At 46.6% G+C, this 15,703-nt stretch overlaps 1 protein-coding gene across 1 annotated transcript in view; it reads right to left on the minus strand.

The window, feature by feature from the left end:
- Positions 1 to 15,703, minus strand: part of LOC119458354 (papilin-like) — a 129,543-nt gene that overhangs the window by 26,363 nt on the left and 87,477 nt on the right. The gene's annotated exons all lie outside the window — the stretch shown is intronic.

The following is a 15,703-nucleotide window of genomic DNA, read 5'->3' on the forward strand; positions in this document are numbered from 1 at the left end:
CGAGCCTCAAATAGCAAGGCACTGCCCTTTGTGTTATCGTACAGATTTTCCCTTCTAATTTCTTTCTTCTCATTCTTGTAAATCTCCATTGTCCTTTTCGTTTCCATTCTTTGTATCCAATTCACGGTCTCTATTTCTGTCACTTTCTTTCTGATGACCCCTGGTTGTCTATTTACAGTTTCGATTATCCTGTACTTGGTTGCCAACTTCCTTGACCTCTTCCTCCATTCTGTGTCCACGCTTTTCATGTAGAGATACTTGTGCACTTTAGCCGCCCATTTATTTTCATCCATGTTCCTGAGCCTTTCTTCAAAACTAATTTTGCTTTGTGCTTCTCTGACTTCAAAAGAGGCCCAACCCATGTCTCCATGCACTGCCTCATTTGTCGTATTACCGTGTGCTCCCAAAGCCAACCGGCCTACTGATCTTTGGTTAACTTCCAAACCCGCCAATATATCCGATTTTAAGCATATAATGGCATTTGCGAATGTTAGCGCTGGCACCATTACTCCTTTCCAGATTCCACGCACCACCTCATACTTATTGTGGCCCCACAGTGCTCTGTGTTTCATTAATGCTGCATTCCGCTTCCCCTTTATTTTCAGATTATCTTGGTGGTTGCTTGTGTAATTCTTTCCTTCGTTTATGTGTACGCCGAGGTACTTATATTGCTTCACTATGGGTATTACTTGCTGTTGAATTGACACCACGAAGTTACTCGTGTGCTCATTAAAAATCATAATCCCTGATTTCTCTGTGCTAAACTTAAGGCCTAGATTTGTCGCTGCGTTCCCACAGATATTCGCAAGTATCTGTAAATCTTTTTTATTGTCCGCTAGTAGCACAATGTCGTCTGCGTACATCAGTCCAGGGACCTTCTGTTGCACCATTTGTCCATTACGCATGTAGGATAAATCAAAACCTAATTCGCTGTTTTCCAGTCGTCTTTCTATGCCCTTGACGTAAAGCGTGAACAACAATGGTGACAGAGGGCATCCTAGCTTCAATCCTTGGTGAATTCCCACCATTTCATTTCCTTTTCGGCCTTCCCATGCCACTTGTACTTGGTTGTCTCGATATATGTCCCTCAGCAGCTCCACGAAATCGTCATCTATGCTTTCGTATTGAAGAATATCCCACAACAATTCCCTGTCTACGTTGTCATAAGCTCCTTTAATATCTAGAAATGCTATCCATAAAGGTCTTTTCTGAGCTACTGAAATATCTATGCACTGAGTTAGTACAAACATATTGTCTTCTAAGCGTCTGCCTGGCCTGAACCCATTCTGTAGTTCCCCCAATACACCGTTTTCCTCCACCCACTTCGACAGTTCTAATTTTATGGCTTGCATTGCCATTCTATATATCACCGACGTTACTGTAACTGGCCTGTACGAGCTCGTCTTATCCTTATCTCCTTTGCCTTTGTAGATGAGATTCATCTTGCTTTCACGCCATCCAACGGGAATATTCTTTGTTCTAATCACTTGCTCTATGGCATTAGTCAGCAGTGCCTTGCTTTTTGGACCGAGGTTTTTGATTAGCTGTATTGGGATTTCATTGGGTCCTGCTGCCGTGTTGTTAGGGACATTTTCTGCTGCCTTTTTCCAATAAAAGCTTTCTATGCTGAATTTTGATCTCTCAGGCCTCTCTGTTGTTGCTGGATCTGTTGTCTGAACTACGCTTTTTCTCGTACCGAAGTTATGCCTGATAACGTCTGTGATGTACCGCAGCGCATCATCGCCTTCATAGATGTTACCGTCTTCATCCCTTATAGCCGTTTGCGAGTTTCTAGTTGGAGCTCCGAGTGCTTTTATATGGTTCCAGAATCTTTTTGGGGCGCCTTTGTGTCTTTTGTGAATGTTATGCACCCAACGTTCACTTGCGCCTTTAATTTTCTCTTGCACGAGCTCACTCGCAACCCTTTTCTTTTCTCGGTATGTATTCCATCTAAGGAGCACCTCTTCTTCTTGTAATCCCAACTTTTTGGCTTCTCGATGAACCCTAGATGCATCTTTACGCTCTTCTATAGCTTGTTTAATTTCCTTGTTCCACCACTTACGTGGTTTCCTCTTTCCAATCCAACAATTGTATTGCCGTGTCCGCCTTATTTCGTGCTGCATAACCTCCACCAGTTCCTTATATTCCCAGACTGCTGTAGGAAAAGCCTCAATTTTCTTCTCTATGTTGTTTGCGATCTCTGTTATTTGCTCGTCATTCATTTTTAAAAACTCTGAGGCTATTGGTTCATGTTCTGCACTGGTATCTCTCCCAAACTTTAATGCTAAACGTCTATGATCGCTTCCCAGGCTATTTTTTCCATTTTCGTCTATTATCATTTGGTCCAGTTGTTCGTAGACCATTTCTGAGACTAAGGCGTAGTCGATACATGACTGCCTGTTTCCGCATTGCCACGTTACCTGTCCATGACACTTATTCTCCCTGTTAACTACTATAAGATTCTGTTCATCACACAAATACAGCACTAGAGAGCCGTTGTAATCAGTATATCCGTCTAAATCGTCCATGTGCGCGTTCATATCTCCCACTAATATCACCTGGCCCGAGTTACTGAACTCATTAATATCGCTTCTAATGCAATCGACCAATTCCTTATTTTTTTCCCTGCTATCACTACCTGTCCATAGGTAAAAGTAAGCTACTCCCAGCCACGTCTTTTTACCTTGCCATGTACCACTAATCCATAAATGCTCTTTACATGTCTCGTTTACCCTTCGCCACTTCAGACCTCGCCTAATTAGTACGCCTACGCCTCTGCCTTTCCTTGACCCGGTCATTCTGTTGCACCCTTCCCATACAAAGTTGTCAATAACAGGCGGCTGCTCCAAATCTCGTAGATGCGTTTCGGTCAAGGCGTACACGCTAATCGCTTCATCATTCAGTTGCGTTTGAATTTCCAGCCATTTTTCCTGCTTACGACCACCCTCCATGTTAATGTAGCAAATTTTACCTTCTCTATTCTTATCCTTTCTGCGTCTTTTCCTGACTCCTGGTCGCCTAATTCTGCCCTTTACTGGTGTTTCGCTATGTTCAATACTTAATCCTGCTTCCTGATTGCCTGGGGCCCGCCTAAAAAAGCTACAGCTCGTGCCGCGAATCGACTTCCGACCGGTGTTGCTACACTTTCACTAAAATGTATCCCGTCACGCACAAAAGCGCCTTCGCGGCCTGCTCGGTGCACTTCACGGTTGATGTCAATGACCGTAAAATTCATTGCTTTAGCTAGAGTCCAACACCGACTGCGCGCAGACGAGCGCCCTCTGCCATGGAGGAAGGAAACCCTCTGCACAAGCTCATGTTTCCCGATGTATTGCCAGATGGCGTCCATGTCTCACGCAGCGCCTCCTCAATTTTATCAATGCCAGCCAGATGCGGCCAATTCAACATAAAGGAAGCGCTGTCTGAGGCAGGACAAAACATAAATGGCCGCTTGATGAAATAATGCGGTAAAATGAAATCTGCTCAAACAAACCTTCATGCCAGGACGAAAATGGTACGAGAACAGCATCACGGGTGGCCGCGGATCAGACCAGCACTCATGTAGTAAGGCCGGCAGAAGACTATCGTCTTTCGACGACATTTGCAGCGAAGTACGCAGATACGTGGCAATTTTTCTGCTTCCCAATCGAGAGCATGGCGCAGCGTCAAATCGGCGTCGGCAGCAGCTCTACGCGTCCCACTACCACCTTACTCACTCCTCCTCTCCACCTTGCACCCGCTATGCTGCGCGATGCTATTTTTATACTCTGCCTTCTCTCTCTCGTAGCTCTCTCTCCCCCAGCTCGGCGAAGCTATCGCACAGCGGACATGGGGTATGGCGTTTCGTGTTTACGCCACGAAATTTTCCGACCAAAGAGAGGAATGCAGCTTCGCTGTCAAAAGCATGTCTTCTTATATTCAGCGGGAATGAAAACGGGAAAAAGCCATCGAAATTTACTTCATGTATTGACGTGTATTGCGATAACTGCCGTTGACGTGACTGTGAGAGATGGATGAACTTGCATGCCACAAATTGTCATCCTTTAAGTGTACTATGTTTCCTGTAAACTCGAATGAAACTTCCCCAAAGAGCGCATCTCTGTGAGGCATGCAAGCGGGAGGTTAAATAAATTTTATGGGTGAGAAACTACAGGACCATATAGTCCTCATTCACCAATACTCAGCAAATATGACTTTCTCCAGACAAATTAAACGGCTTGCTTTCTCTATTCTTTGGGGTGATACACGGATTAGGGCTAGCCAGTTTTTCCTTGTGGCGTGAAAGGGTGCGTGAGCTGAGTCTGACCGATCCACACAACCTGATTTCATAGCTACACTGTCATTTGTGTCATGTTGTCATTGTCACGTCATCCTCTAATTTCGTTTTAGATGCTAGTGCAGTGGCCAACACGGATGACTTCGGAACTTTAAAAAAGCTCAGCGAAGCTGTTTCCTGCAATGAACGGATGGATACCGCTGACGTAGCGCAAACTTGGCTTGGTTTCTATGAAGAAAGGCTCCATAGAAATTCCTTGTCTCCTTTCACTTCCAAGTTCACGGAAGACCTCCATGCTGTGCTCTACCGTGGCAAGCTCTCTCTGCGCAAATTGAACTCACGTACTCTCAACGCGTGAATTTGAGGTTGCTTCGGCGAAATCGTTTCATCAATAAAAGTTACGTATGCGTGCGTTTTTGCTACAAGAGAGCAGGGTAAACGAACAGGGATTTGTACTTGCAAAACATGAGTGAGGGCACTGTAATCCACACCCTCAAGAGTACCGGAAAAAAGTTTCAGAGCGTGGAAAAAAGTACAAGATGATCACGAAGAATGAACAGTTGGTGTTATTTGCAAAATATTCATCACTAGCTATATTCTTTTAAAAGTTTTGTTTAGGTAACTTGAAACTCTGAGTAACGAGCACGGACAATTTTATTCCAAGCGATCTTGCGAACAATTTTAACAGTGCACATCGAAGAGAATGACACACTTACCTCGTTCGCCCAACACCGCCGAAGATGCGAGCGTAAATAGTATCAAACAGTAGCCACGTCCTTTCGCCATAGCAATCCGGTGTCGCTGATGCAAGCCTAAGAATAGAAAATTTAATCACGTGTTATGTATGAAAATATAAAAGAAATGATTCTGTGCGCCTTTTCAATCCGTATTAACCACATTGGGTTACTATGCACCTAAAGCGCCTTGAGACGCACCTGGAATCGTAAGTCAGGTAGACTGCTCCCTCCCTGATAGTGAGATTATATTTGGATCTTCAAAACAGTGATGCGTTTATTTAGGAATACCATCGATCCCTTAACAGCAGCCACCGTTGTGCCTAGTCACCACCAGCCCAGCGTGTTCTCCGTCCCAACGGCGGCGGTGGGAAGCCAGCATTGTGTAAACAAACCTCAAGTCTAGGAAGCCAACGTTAGGGACAAACGCATACAATCTTGGGAGCGTGTGGTTTAGTGCCTCGGCCCTCGGCAAAAGAAAGTACCTAGAAACATGGTACGCGCGAGCGGCGCATGGCGGCGCCAGCGGTCGAGCACTGTGCTTGGGCGCAAATAGAAACACGCCACCTGGAGGTCCCTCCCATCCCATCTTACTCAATTACTCACTATCACAAATATTCATTTCTTTTCAACATTCAATTCTAGATTGCTCATTCCTTATCTTAAATTATGCAGTCACGTTAGGGTCGAGAGGGATGTAACCAGCTCAGTCGAAGAAACCAGCTTTTGGCGTCACAATGAAAAAAAAAAAAACCTTGCGTGATACATAGACTTTCTGGGGGACTGTAAAAATGTTAAAGCTCATTACCATCGGTAGGCGCACGACATGGAATCAACAGATATAATCGAGGAAGTGAGCTTGGTAGGTGGTGGGAGTCAGCAGTGCTACGACGGATGCTAGGTTGTGAAACATCATGACTATACGCACTACTCCTGGCACAACAAATAAGACGTTGTGCCCCCAGCCTAAGCATTAGAAAAACTTCCATAAATTTATTTAGTTCGAATAAATAAAGGCCTCATGATCTACTCGCTTGGCCACAGACACATCGATATTTCTTTCTTGAGTCTATATTCAGTTCATGAGCCAACTATGAGTCTCGGACTGATTGTCGTGTGCGTCCACTTCGCACAGCAAGAAATTCCTTAAAAAAAAGTGCAAGTGCCTGCGCTAGCGCTACAGACGCAGAATGCAACCCGCGAATAATTGCAACAATAATCGTCGATAGTTCGCGCACTTTTTCTTTGCTTTTTTGTTAATGATTAGCGGCAGCTCAAGCACACGGAAGAAGCGAGACGACAAACACGGCGCTGATCTGGCAACGGGCAGTTTATTGAAAAAGGAAAGAAATTACTGGTGTAGGAGTATTCTAAACTTTCGAATAACGAATCGAATAGTGTCCTAATCAATTCGGTTTTCGGATAGAATATTCCCTATTCGTAAATGTGACTATATCTCGAATACTCTCCGAATTGTTCAGAATGTCAACTGCGCCCAAATAAACATAAGAATGGGACAAAAGTATGGCATGTTATCACGCCGCGGGCAGAGCGTAGACATAAAACATGAGAACTTACGCAGTGGAGCCGGCTGCGGCACTTAGGTAGCCATACTTTGCAGGCTATAAAGCGATCATTCGAGCTATCTGCAGAGCGCTGTGCATGGGAAGAAGCTGCTTGTTCGCTCCTAATGCTCTATTTATGCTTTTAATCATAACGCTTCACGACGTACCAAGTAATGAGATAAACTTGCTACTTTAAGAATACTGAGTTGTGAACATCGCATTTCATTCATTGTGATAACGGCTGTGCATTATTCGAAAAGTGTTCGATATTCTATTCGTTTTAGGTACTATTCGATTCACATTCGATTCGGTCTCAAAAATCCCTTTTCGCACCCCGTTAAAAAATTTGTCGTCATCGCTCTATGCACACTTCACAAAACGCCTGACTACTTTTTACTCTTCTGTCTCTTCAGGCGCGATGCCTCTTGCGGCCTTCTCATGATCGCTTTTGTTCTTTTGTTTCGCATGCTCGTCACTTGGCCAGCTTGGCACTGAAGCATTGTTTCTGAGCAATTTTGCGTCTGAAGGAACGGATGCGTCGTCATTTAGACGTGGCATAACGCAATTCTGAAGGTATGCCCCCCACACAATCCCTGCGCGCACATCGTGTTACCTTTTCTGGCGACCTGAATCCTGAACTGGTATTGCGCAACGGCCACCCGTACTACATCTGTCCTCACCAATCCGTTTCCCTGTCCAGGTGTTTCGCAGCCGTCGCTTCGTCGTGTCCGCCTCTACTCTGGTTACAACATATCGTCACCAGGATATACCTTGTTCCTCCCTCGACAACCTACTTCACTCCTCATACTTAAACACAAAGTGCAAACTGTCGTTGCGGGTTCTCCTTAATTCCACCAACGGTCTTCCCCTAAATGAGCGTCTGCACTATTCATGCGCATCCGCTCACGGCATCGGACAACTTTCCTTTCCACCTCTTTATTTTACAGTGCAGCTGTTAAGGGCTAGGTTCCAGGAGATCGTGTCCGTGTGTAGAAAATAACTATCATCAGCATTTCGGCTTTATGTGCGTGGTGGTTTCCTGCCAGTTGTGCCTTAGTGCTAGTGATGCAGAACTTTCGATAGTACTATCGATACTATCAATAGTTGAGCCACTATCCAACAATCGATGGTAAAAAAAACTATCGATAGCAATAAATCAACCGCGCGAACTCATTGCAGCATAAACTTGGTTCTCCGAGTGCGTGTAATAAGATGAGGGTGGTAACATGACAGGACTATTCGTTATCGCAGTCTACCCGTCACCAAGCTCTGCAGATGTACCCTACGTACTGTTGCTGGATAACGTGTTAGTGTCGCAAATGTCCTTGTTGTGCTGGCAACAGCGACCCGAGACGCACCGTTTGGCGCGCCTGCTTGTGAGCTGAATTCGAGTGCAAATATTACTTCAGCACGCGTGCTTGCTGGGTTTGAAGGTCAGTCCTTGAACTGATTCAAAGCTGCGTAGACATAAAAGCAAGGAACGAGCACGCTGCCCTTGACGCAGCAGCTGCGCACTGTGATTTGTTCCGCGGCACAACACTCCAGCGCTCTAAACAGCGCCCTACTCACGAATGTACACACGCACATACAAGGACGTACAAGGACTACCGCTGGTACTATCGATAGTAACACCGATTGCAATATCAATGGTAACACTGTCGATTGCGCTATCAATAATACTATCGATAATATTATAGATAGTTTATCATAATTATTACTATCTATAGTCTTTTTACACTATCGATAGTTTAAATAAACTATCGATGCTATCGATAGTCAGTTTACCGTTAGTTTTGAATCACTAGTTAGTGCGGGTGTCAAAACGGATGACTAACATGACTGATAGGTCATAACGTCAATAACATCATATGCTCGTCAGTTACGTCACGATTAACGATAAAAAAATCACGTGTGGCGCATCCTAGCATTGGATATGCGGGTATGAGCCAGGGATACGTGGGCATGAGCCAGGGACAAGAAAGAAAGAAAGAAGGAAAGAAAAATGGAAGGAAGTTAAGAAATAATGAAAGAGAGAAAGAAAGAGGGACAGAAACAAAGAAGGAAGGTAAGAAAGAAATTACGTGTGGCCCATACCCGCGTTGGATATGTACGTATGAGCCGCCGAGAGCAGGAGCGGGAGAGATCTCACAGGATCGTGACGCTGCCGTGCAGTGTGCCGCGGCTATGAACGCTGTGGCTCATACGCTGGTCTATGACGATGGGTTGGACTTGGCGCAGCAAACGCACTTCTTCGACATCGCGCCGCGCGATAACAAGACGCTGGTGTTCTTGCTCTTCGAAGAACATGCCGATGACGCTCAATAAAGTCAGTAATGATAATATATAAATTCACTATAGCAATATACACTACAGCAGACTCACCATAGTCACAGCTTCGCTGACTTTCATCTTCACTGTAGTGGAGGGGCTGGCTCTTAATTTTTCTTTCCTTCTTTCTTTTCTTTATATATACTACAGGGTGTTTCACTGAATGCTTTCAAAAAATTTTGAGATTGTCCGTGGCAGATAGCCCAATTGTAGTTCATGAGGTGGTCTACTCATAGAGGCGGACATTACTTGCACAAAAATTGAAATTACTAATCGCATAATTGACAAAAAGTAACAATTAAGTTCTATTGCGATAACGATTATATGGACACTCCAGGCGCATTTCTGCCGTCGCCCTTCGCTTTGAGGTTCCGTATAAAGTCCACGGGCGCTAAAATCGTCGCCGCGCGCCGTATTCTGTACGTGCGAGAAAAAGTTGTGAGAGGGTGAGCCGGCGGGAAACGCAAAGGAAGCGCTCCATCTTCCAGTGGCGCGCAACGCTCCGGAGGGAGGTTAGGTAGGGGGGGGGGGGGGGGGGGTGCGTTTTACTCCGCGCCACCCTTGCGACCGCGCTCGCCCCCCGGGCCGCAAGGCTCTGGGGCGAGGGTAGGGAGGGTGGAGGCCGCGTACTACGCCCTGCGCTGCCGCCCGGGCGGCTGTATCTTCAAAGCCATCTACAGCGGGGGCAGATTCCTTCGTCCCTGCGTTGTTTTCGCGGCTTAGTGCGCGTCGACGAGAGCGGCGGGACAAAGGTCGATATGGCGAAAACTCCACACACACACATATCCACATTTTAGTCTCTACCACGCCATACACCCTGCGCTGTATTCCTATAAATGCGCACACTGCGATCAATGAGCAACGCTTTAATATACCACATGGTATGGGCTTGCGCAAACACACCACAGTTAACACCCATTACACACCCCACCACACGGCAATGGGAGGCAGCGCTGTCCAGCTCCGACTCGACGGACCAGCTCAACCTGGTCAACCGAGCGAGAAGGGCAGCTAAGGCTGCTGGACTCCTGGACTGAGGGGACCACCCACTGCAGAGCGGAGGAGCTACCTACGCTCGTGTGCTCTTTTGCACAAAGTTTATTCTCTCTCTCTCTCTCTCTCTCTCAATTCGCTCACTGCTGGGGCCGCGCTTACTCACTACAGCGTTTTTGACAGCGAGTTTCCGTGGTCATCGAGTGAGATGCGTTCATGTTTGTTTGTGGGCGCGTGACACCATGCTTGTTAATTTAGTTAGTGTGCCTATGTTTATACGGTTATACGGCCGATACAACTACTATCCTAACTTCGTGTAGCTGTCCACTATTTTGCTATCGCAATCGATGCTTCGCCTTTCAGGCGAAACTAAGACCTTTCTTTAACAAGTTTCCTTATGGTCCATATTGCAGTTTACAAATTCTAGCCGTGGAGTTCACTAGGCGGATCCACTTGGGATGAATTCTCGGGGTGACACTAGTTTTGAGATGTTAATTCCTCAAGTTTGCGGAGAAATCCATTGGCATTCCAGTTACTTTCTTATCAAAACGTCGTTTAAGCCCTGACGCAAAAGTAACTGGAACGCCAATGCACTGCTCCGTAAAGTTCGGGAATTAATATCTCGAAACTGGTGTCATTGTGGGAATTCGTTCGAAGGGGATCTGCCGTACAAACTCCGCGGCTAGAATTTGTAAATTGCAATAAGGCCCATAAGGTAATTAGTTAAAAACATAATTAGTATTTTTTGTTATTTTGTCGATTACTCATTTAATTTTTTGCGCAAATAATGTCCGCCACTTCGAGTAAACCATGCAGCTCATGAACTAGACTTGTGCTACGCGCTACAGGCAACGTTTAAGAAGTTTTGAAAGTGTTCGCTGAAACGCCCGGTATATATAGTTGAAAAATAAGAGTTCTTGGCGGTTCAGTAGGTAAGTGAAGAAATCCATGTTGAAAAACAGAAATTCATTTTCGTCGTTTCGGCCGGGGAGCGCCCTTTTGCGAAAGGACACTGCCCGAAGTGTATACCATTCACATTTTACAGGTTACACCTGTAAAACCATTCTTGATAAAGGCCGGCTCCCCGCCGGAAGGACGCAATTGCACTTATGTTTTTCAACGTGGTTTTTTTTTTCATTCAGAAAAGAAAGAAGGGCCTCGCTCGATTGAGTCAGATCACATAACCTAGCAGAATAATCATATCTTGAAGGAAGCGTTACGCGTTGACGATGCTCTCTAAATGCGTTGATACTGAAGCAAGAGTTTCCACGTTCTGCATAATATATTATTGCAGGAAGGAAGGGCCAGGGGTGTAGGATAATGCATATTTAGAAGTACTGTATATGGCATTCAGTCAAGGGCAAGAGTCTTCGTCTTCCCCTAGTTCGTGTTACCTTCTTCTTTCCCTTCACCGTAAGATCACCCTCACGGTGGGGTTAGTTCCGTCCTGGTGCAGGTTATACAGCCACACTTAATGGGGGGACATAGGGCTTGAGCCTGGCGACGTGAACAACATCGCTGGTGACGTTGGGAGGCACTGAAGGCTGACCGACTGGGGCGATCTCGTATGCCACGTCAGACAGTTGACGTAAGATCTGGTACGGACCAGAATAACGGGAAAGTAGTTTCTCCGACAAGCCGTCGCGACGTTAGCGCGTCCAGAGAAGGGCAAGGGAGCCAGGTGAAAAATGGTGGTCTCGGTGGCAGGGGTCGTAGCGTCGCTTTTGAGAAGCTTGCGAGACTGTGAGACGATGACGGGCGACCTCTCGGGCCTGGGCGACTAACGAAATGCCATCGCGAGCGTAACCAGTGCTGGGTGATTGTACTGCAGAAGGTAGCAACGTGTCGAAGGGCAAGGTGAGGTCGCGGCCATACAAAAGGTAAAATGGTGAGAATCCGCCAGTGTCGTGACGGGACGAGTTGTATGCGAAAGTGATGTATGGTAAAACAACGTCCCAGTCGTGGTGATCATCGGAAACGTACATGGCCAGCATTTCAGTTAGTGTGTGGTTGAGTCGTTCGATGAGGCCGTTCATTTGAGGGTAGTACGCAGTAGCAAGCTGGTATTCTGTAGAACAGGAGCAGAACAGTTCATCGACGACTTTCGATAGAAAGTAGCGGCCGTGACCAGTAAGTAACTGGCGAAGGGCGCCGTGGTGCAGGATGACGTCGCATAGTAAGCAGTCGGCGACATCTGTAGCGCAGCTGATTGGCATCGCTCGTGCGATGGCATATCTCGTGGCATAATCTGTTGCTACAGCAATCCATTTGTTTCCTTTAATGGAAATTGGAAAGGTGCCAAGGAGGTCGAGGCCCACACGGAAGAAGGGCTCTGTAGGGATAGCAATTGGTTGAAGCAAACCAGAAGGAAGCATTCATAGCATGCGTCTTGTGGCGCTGACACAGGTCACAAGAAGCGACATAACGGCTCACAGAGCGATAAATGCCGGGCCAGAAGAAGCGGCGCCACAGGTGGTCGTAAGCACGAGTAGATGTCCAGCAGTAGGAGTGTCGTGAAGTTGCTGGAGCACGGTCAGTCGGAGGTGCTTTGGAACGACGAGGTGGAGCTCCGGCCATCAGGACGAACGCTACGACGGTATAAAGTTTCATCGCGCAAGGTGAACATCCGGAGGGACGGGTCATTGGGCGAGGAGCTTAGGCGTTCCATAAGTGTTCGAAGAACAGGATCTTGGCGTTGCTCGTCGCTAGTATGGAGAAAGCCGGAGAGGGACAGATTACTGATGTCAGTGTCTGCATCGGTATAATCCGGTTGATCCACGGGATTGCGGGACAGGCAGACAGTGTCTTTATGCAGGCGCCCTGACTTATACATAAGCATATATTCTTGTAGACGCGATGCCCAACGTGCTAGTCGTCCAGTTGGGTCCTTCAAAGAGGAGAGCCAGCAGAGGGCGTGATGATTGGTTACGACGCACAAGTTGCGACCGAAAAGGTGCGGTCCAAATTTCGCGACCGCCCATACGAGCACGAGACATTCCCTCTCAGTAATGGAGTAATTTCGCTCGGGCGTGGAAAGAAGGCGGCTGGCGTAAGCGATGACACGGTCTTGCCCCTGTTGACGCTGAACGAGGACAGCGCCGATGCCATGACCGCTCGCGTCATTTCCTGCTTCAGTGGGCGCGGAAGGGTCAAAGTGTCACAGAATCGGGGAAATTGTAAGCCGCTCAATCAATGTAGAGAAGGCGTTTTCCTGCAGTGCTCCCCAAGAGAAAGGGACATCGTTCTTAAGAAGGTCAGGGGGAGGGCGAGCGATGTATGCAATTTTTTTTCACAAATCCTCGGAAATAAGAGCATGAGCCCAAAAAACTACGGACATCGTTTATTGAAAAAGGTACAGGAAAATTTCGCACGGCGTGAACTTTCTGTGGACCAGGTTGGTATGCGGCGGCGTTTACGAAATGGCCGAGCATGGTAATTCCATGGCGACCGAAATGGCACTTCGACGAGTTTAGCTGAAGGCAAGCCCTGCGAAACACGAAAAGTATGGTCGTGAGGCGCCGCAGGTGGCTCTCAAATTTCGGCGAAAACACGATCACATCGTCGCGATAACAAATGCATGTAGACCACTTGAAGCAGCGCAGGAGAGAGTCCATCATGCGCTCGAATGTAGCTGGCGCATTGCATAATCTAAAGGGCACGACTTTAAATTGGTACAGACCGTCCGGTGTGACGAATGCAGTTTTATCGCGGTCCATCTCATCGATGCTAATCTGCCAATAACCGGAACGGAGGTCAATTGATGAAAAATATTGGTGTCCGTGGAGGCCGTCAAGAGCATCGTCAATGCGAGGCAGGGGATAATCAACCTTTTTTTATTGATATGATATAAGAAGATGTTGACGCACAAATAAGGCGCCGGCTACTCCTTAGCTCTTGAGTGGGTCTAACCTACAACATACACGGTTGAGCATACAAGAATACATGTCAAACAACCTTAGAATACAAGCAACGTTTTCACAGCCATTCTTCTTTGTTATCGTGTTGAGGTGACGGTAGTCAATGCAGAATAAGCGCCACGAGTTCTCTTTTACTAAGACAACCGGTGATGCCGACGGGCTACTGGAAGGTTCAATAATGTCATTGCCCATCATCTTGTCGACCTCTTTCTGTATGATGGCCCTATTTGTTGCAGAGACACGATATGGCCGCCTATGAATGGGGTTGGCGGCACCGGTGTTGATGCGATGCGGGACAACAGATGTCTGGCCAAGTGGACGGTCGTCCAAATCAAAGATATCCCGATAAGATGACAGAAGGTGACGAAGAGCTGTTGTTTGCTCGGAAGGAAGGTCAGGGGCAGTCATCCTACAAACATCGTCCGCAGGCGTCGAGCACGAAGGAGTAGCTGACAAATGTCCGTTGGTACCGAGGAAGGAATCAGAGGCCAAAAAAGAAATCTCAAATTCTTTTAAAAGAATGATATGCGCTATGGCAATACCGGGTGGCCAGCACATGTGTCGAAAATCAAAAATTGAGGATGGACACGTGAGCGCAGTTTTCGAGGATTCGGATAATGGTGCTCGGTAGGGCAATAATGCGCGAGAAAACCACGTCAGTAAGCGGCGACACGACGTACTCGCTATGCCGATCTACTGGAACTCCAGACCTGCACAGATATCCGGCTTCTATGGGAGCCGCTTGTGCTCACTCTCGTTCAACCGGTGGCCATAGGTGGTGCTTTTATAACCTGTTCGTCTGCTACTCGGCGGGAAGCTGGGCGACGTTCGAATATGTGCTCCTGCTCTTCTTCTGTGGCGGATGGCCAGCATATGTGAGGATTTCTTGCGAGGACAAGAGCTAGTATGTCAAAATTCTTTAAGTGTATTCATTGTAGTGTTATGTAATAACGTATAAAATAATGCACGAATTCTTTCTACTTTTGCCATTATGCGGAAATTTCGCGCCACTCCACACTAGAAAAAAAAATTACCGATTGAGTGATTGCTTACGTGTTTGTTCGGCCCGTCAAATATGCATCGCGAAGCTTTTATAAAACTGTGAAAACTGATGCTAGATCCATTGCTTTGTTCTGACTTAGATAATGGCACGCAGCAGTATACCATAATGTGATCGTTTACGTTATCCCATCTGTAATTAACTCAAGAAAGCTGCATGTAGCCAAGGCTGAAGTTATATGCCTTCTGCAGCGTCTGCAGATTTTCGCATTCTGTGCGTGGTCCGCGTATGCACATCGCCTGCGTGATTCTTTTAAATTTGCTCGTTCATATAACTATATCAAGTTATTTATTATTGTATGGTATTTTACGATTATTCCATTGTGCTACATGAATCTTGTTGTAATAACATTTTTGCCCTACTGCGAAGGCAACTGGAGGAAAAGTTATCGTCTTGCAGCTGTACTCGTTGTTTTTCTTTCTTGCACCGCTCTTCCTACTCTATCTCGTGATTGAAATGAGAAGCAATCATTCGCAAATTTTGTTTTCTGTTTTATTTTCGTGAATTTCTGCATTTACATACAATGTAAACGCTTTGTGGCTGCCTAAATAGCGGCACGAGTGCTGGAACAGATCGCAGAAGCAGACGACAGCGAACAGGTTATAGCTAGCGCCACTCTGCTCGTACGTTCTGTCCCTAGCGGAAAAAGGGGTGAACTAGACCAGGCGTGCTGGAGCAGGGCGATATGTGCAAGTGTGGAGTTGAGTAGGTCGTGCTTGCCATCAGGTACAATAGGATAGGGCGTCAGGAGGAGATTTGTAGCCACCTGTGGAGACAGCCTTGCAAACTCAGCAGAACATAAGCGGCGTGAAGCACAAGTATTGGCGACG

The sequence above is a fragment of the Dermacentor silvarum genome, chromosome 7 (assembly GCF_013339745.2).
Source record: "Dermacentor silvarum isolate Dsil-2018 chromosome 7, BIME_Dsil_1.4, whole genome shotgun sequence".
NCBI classification, from domain to species: domain Eukaryota; kingdom Metazoa; phylum Arthropoda; class Arachnida; order Ixodida; family Ixodidae; genus Dermacentor; species Dermacentor silvarum.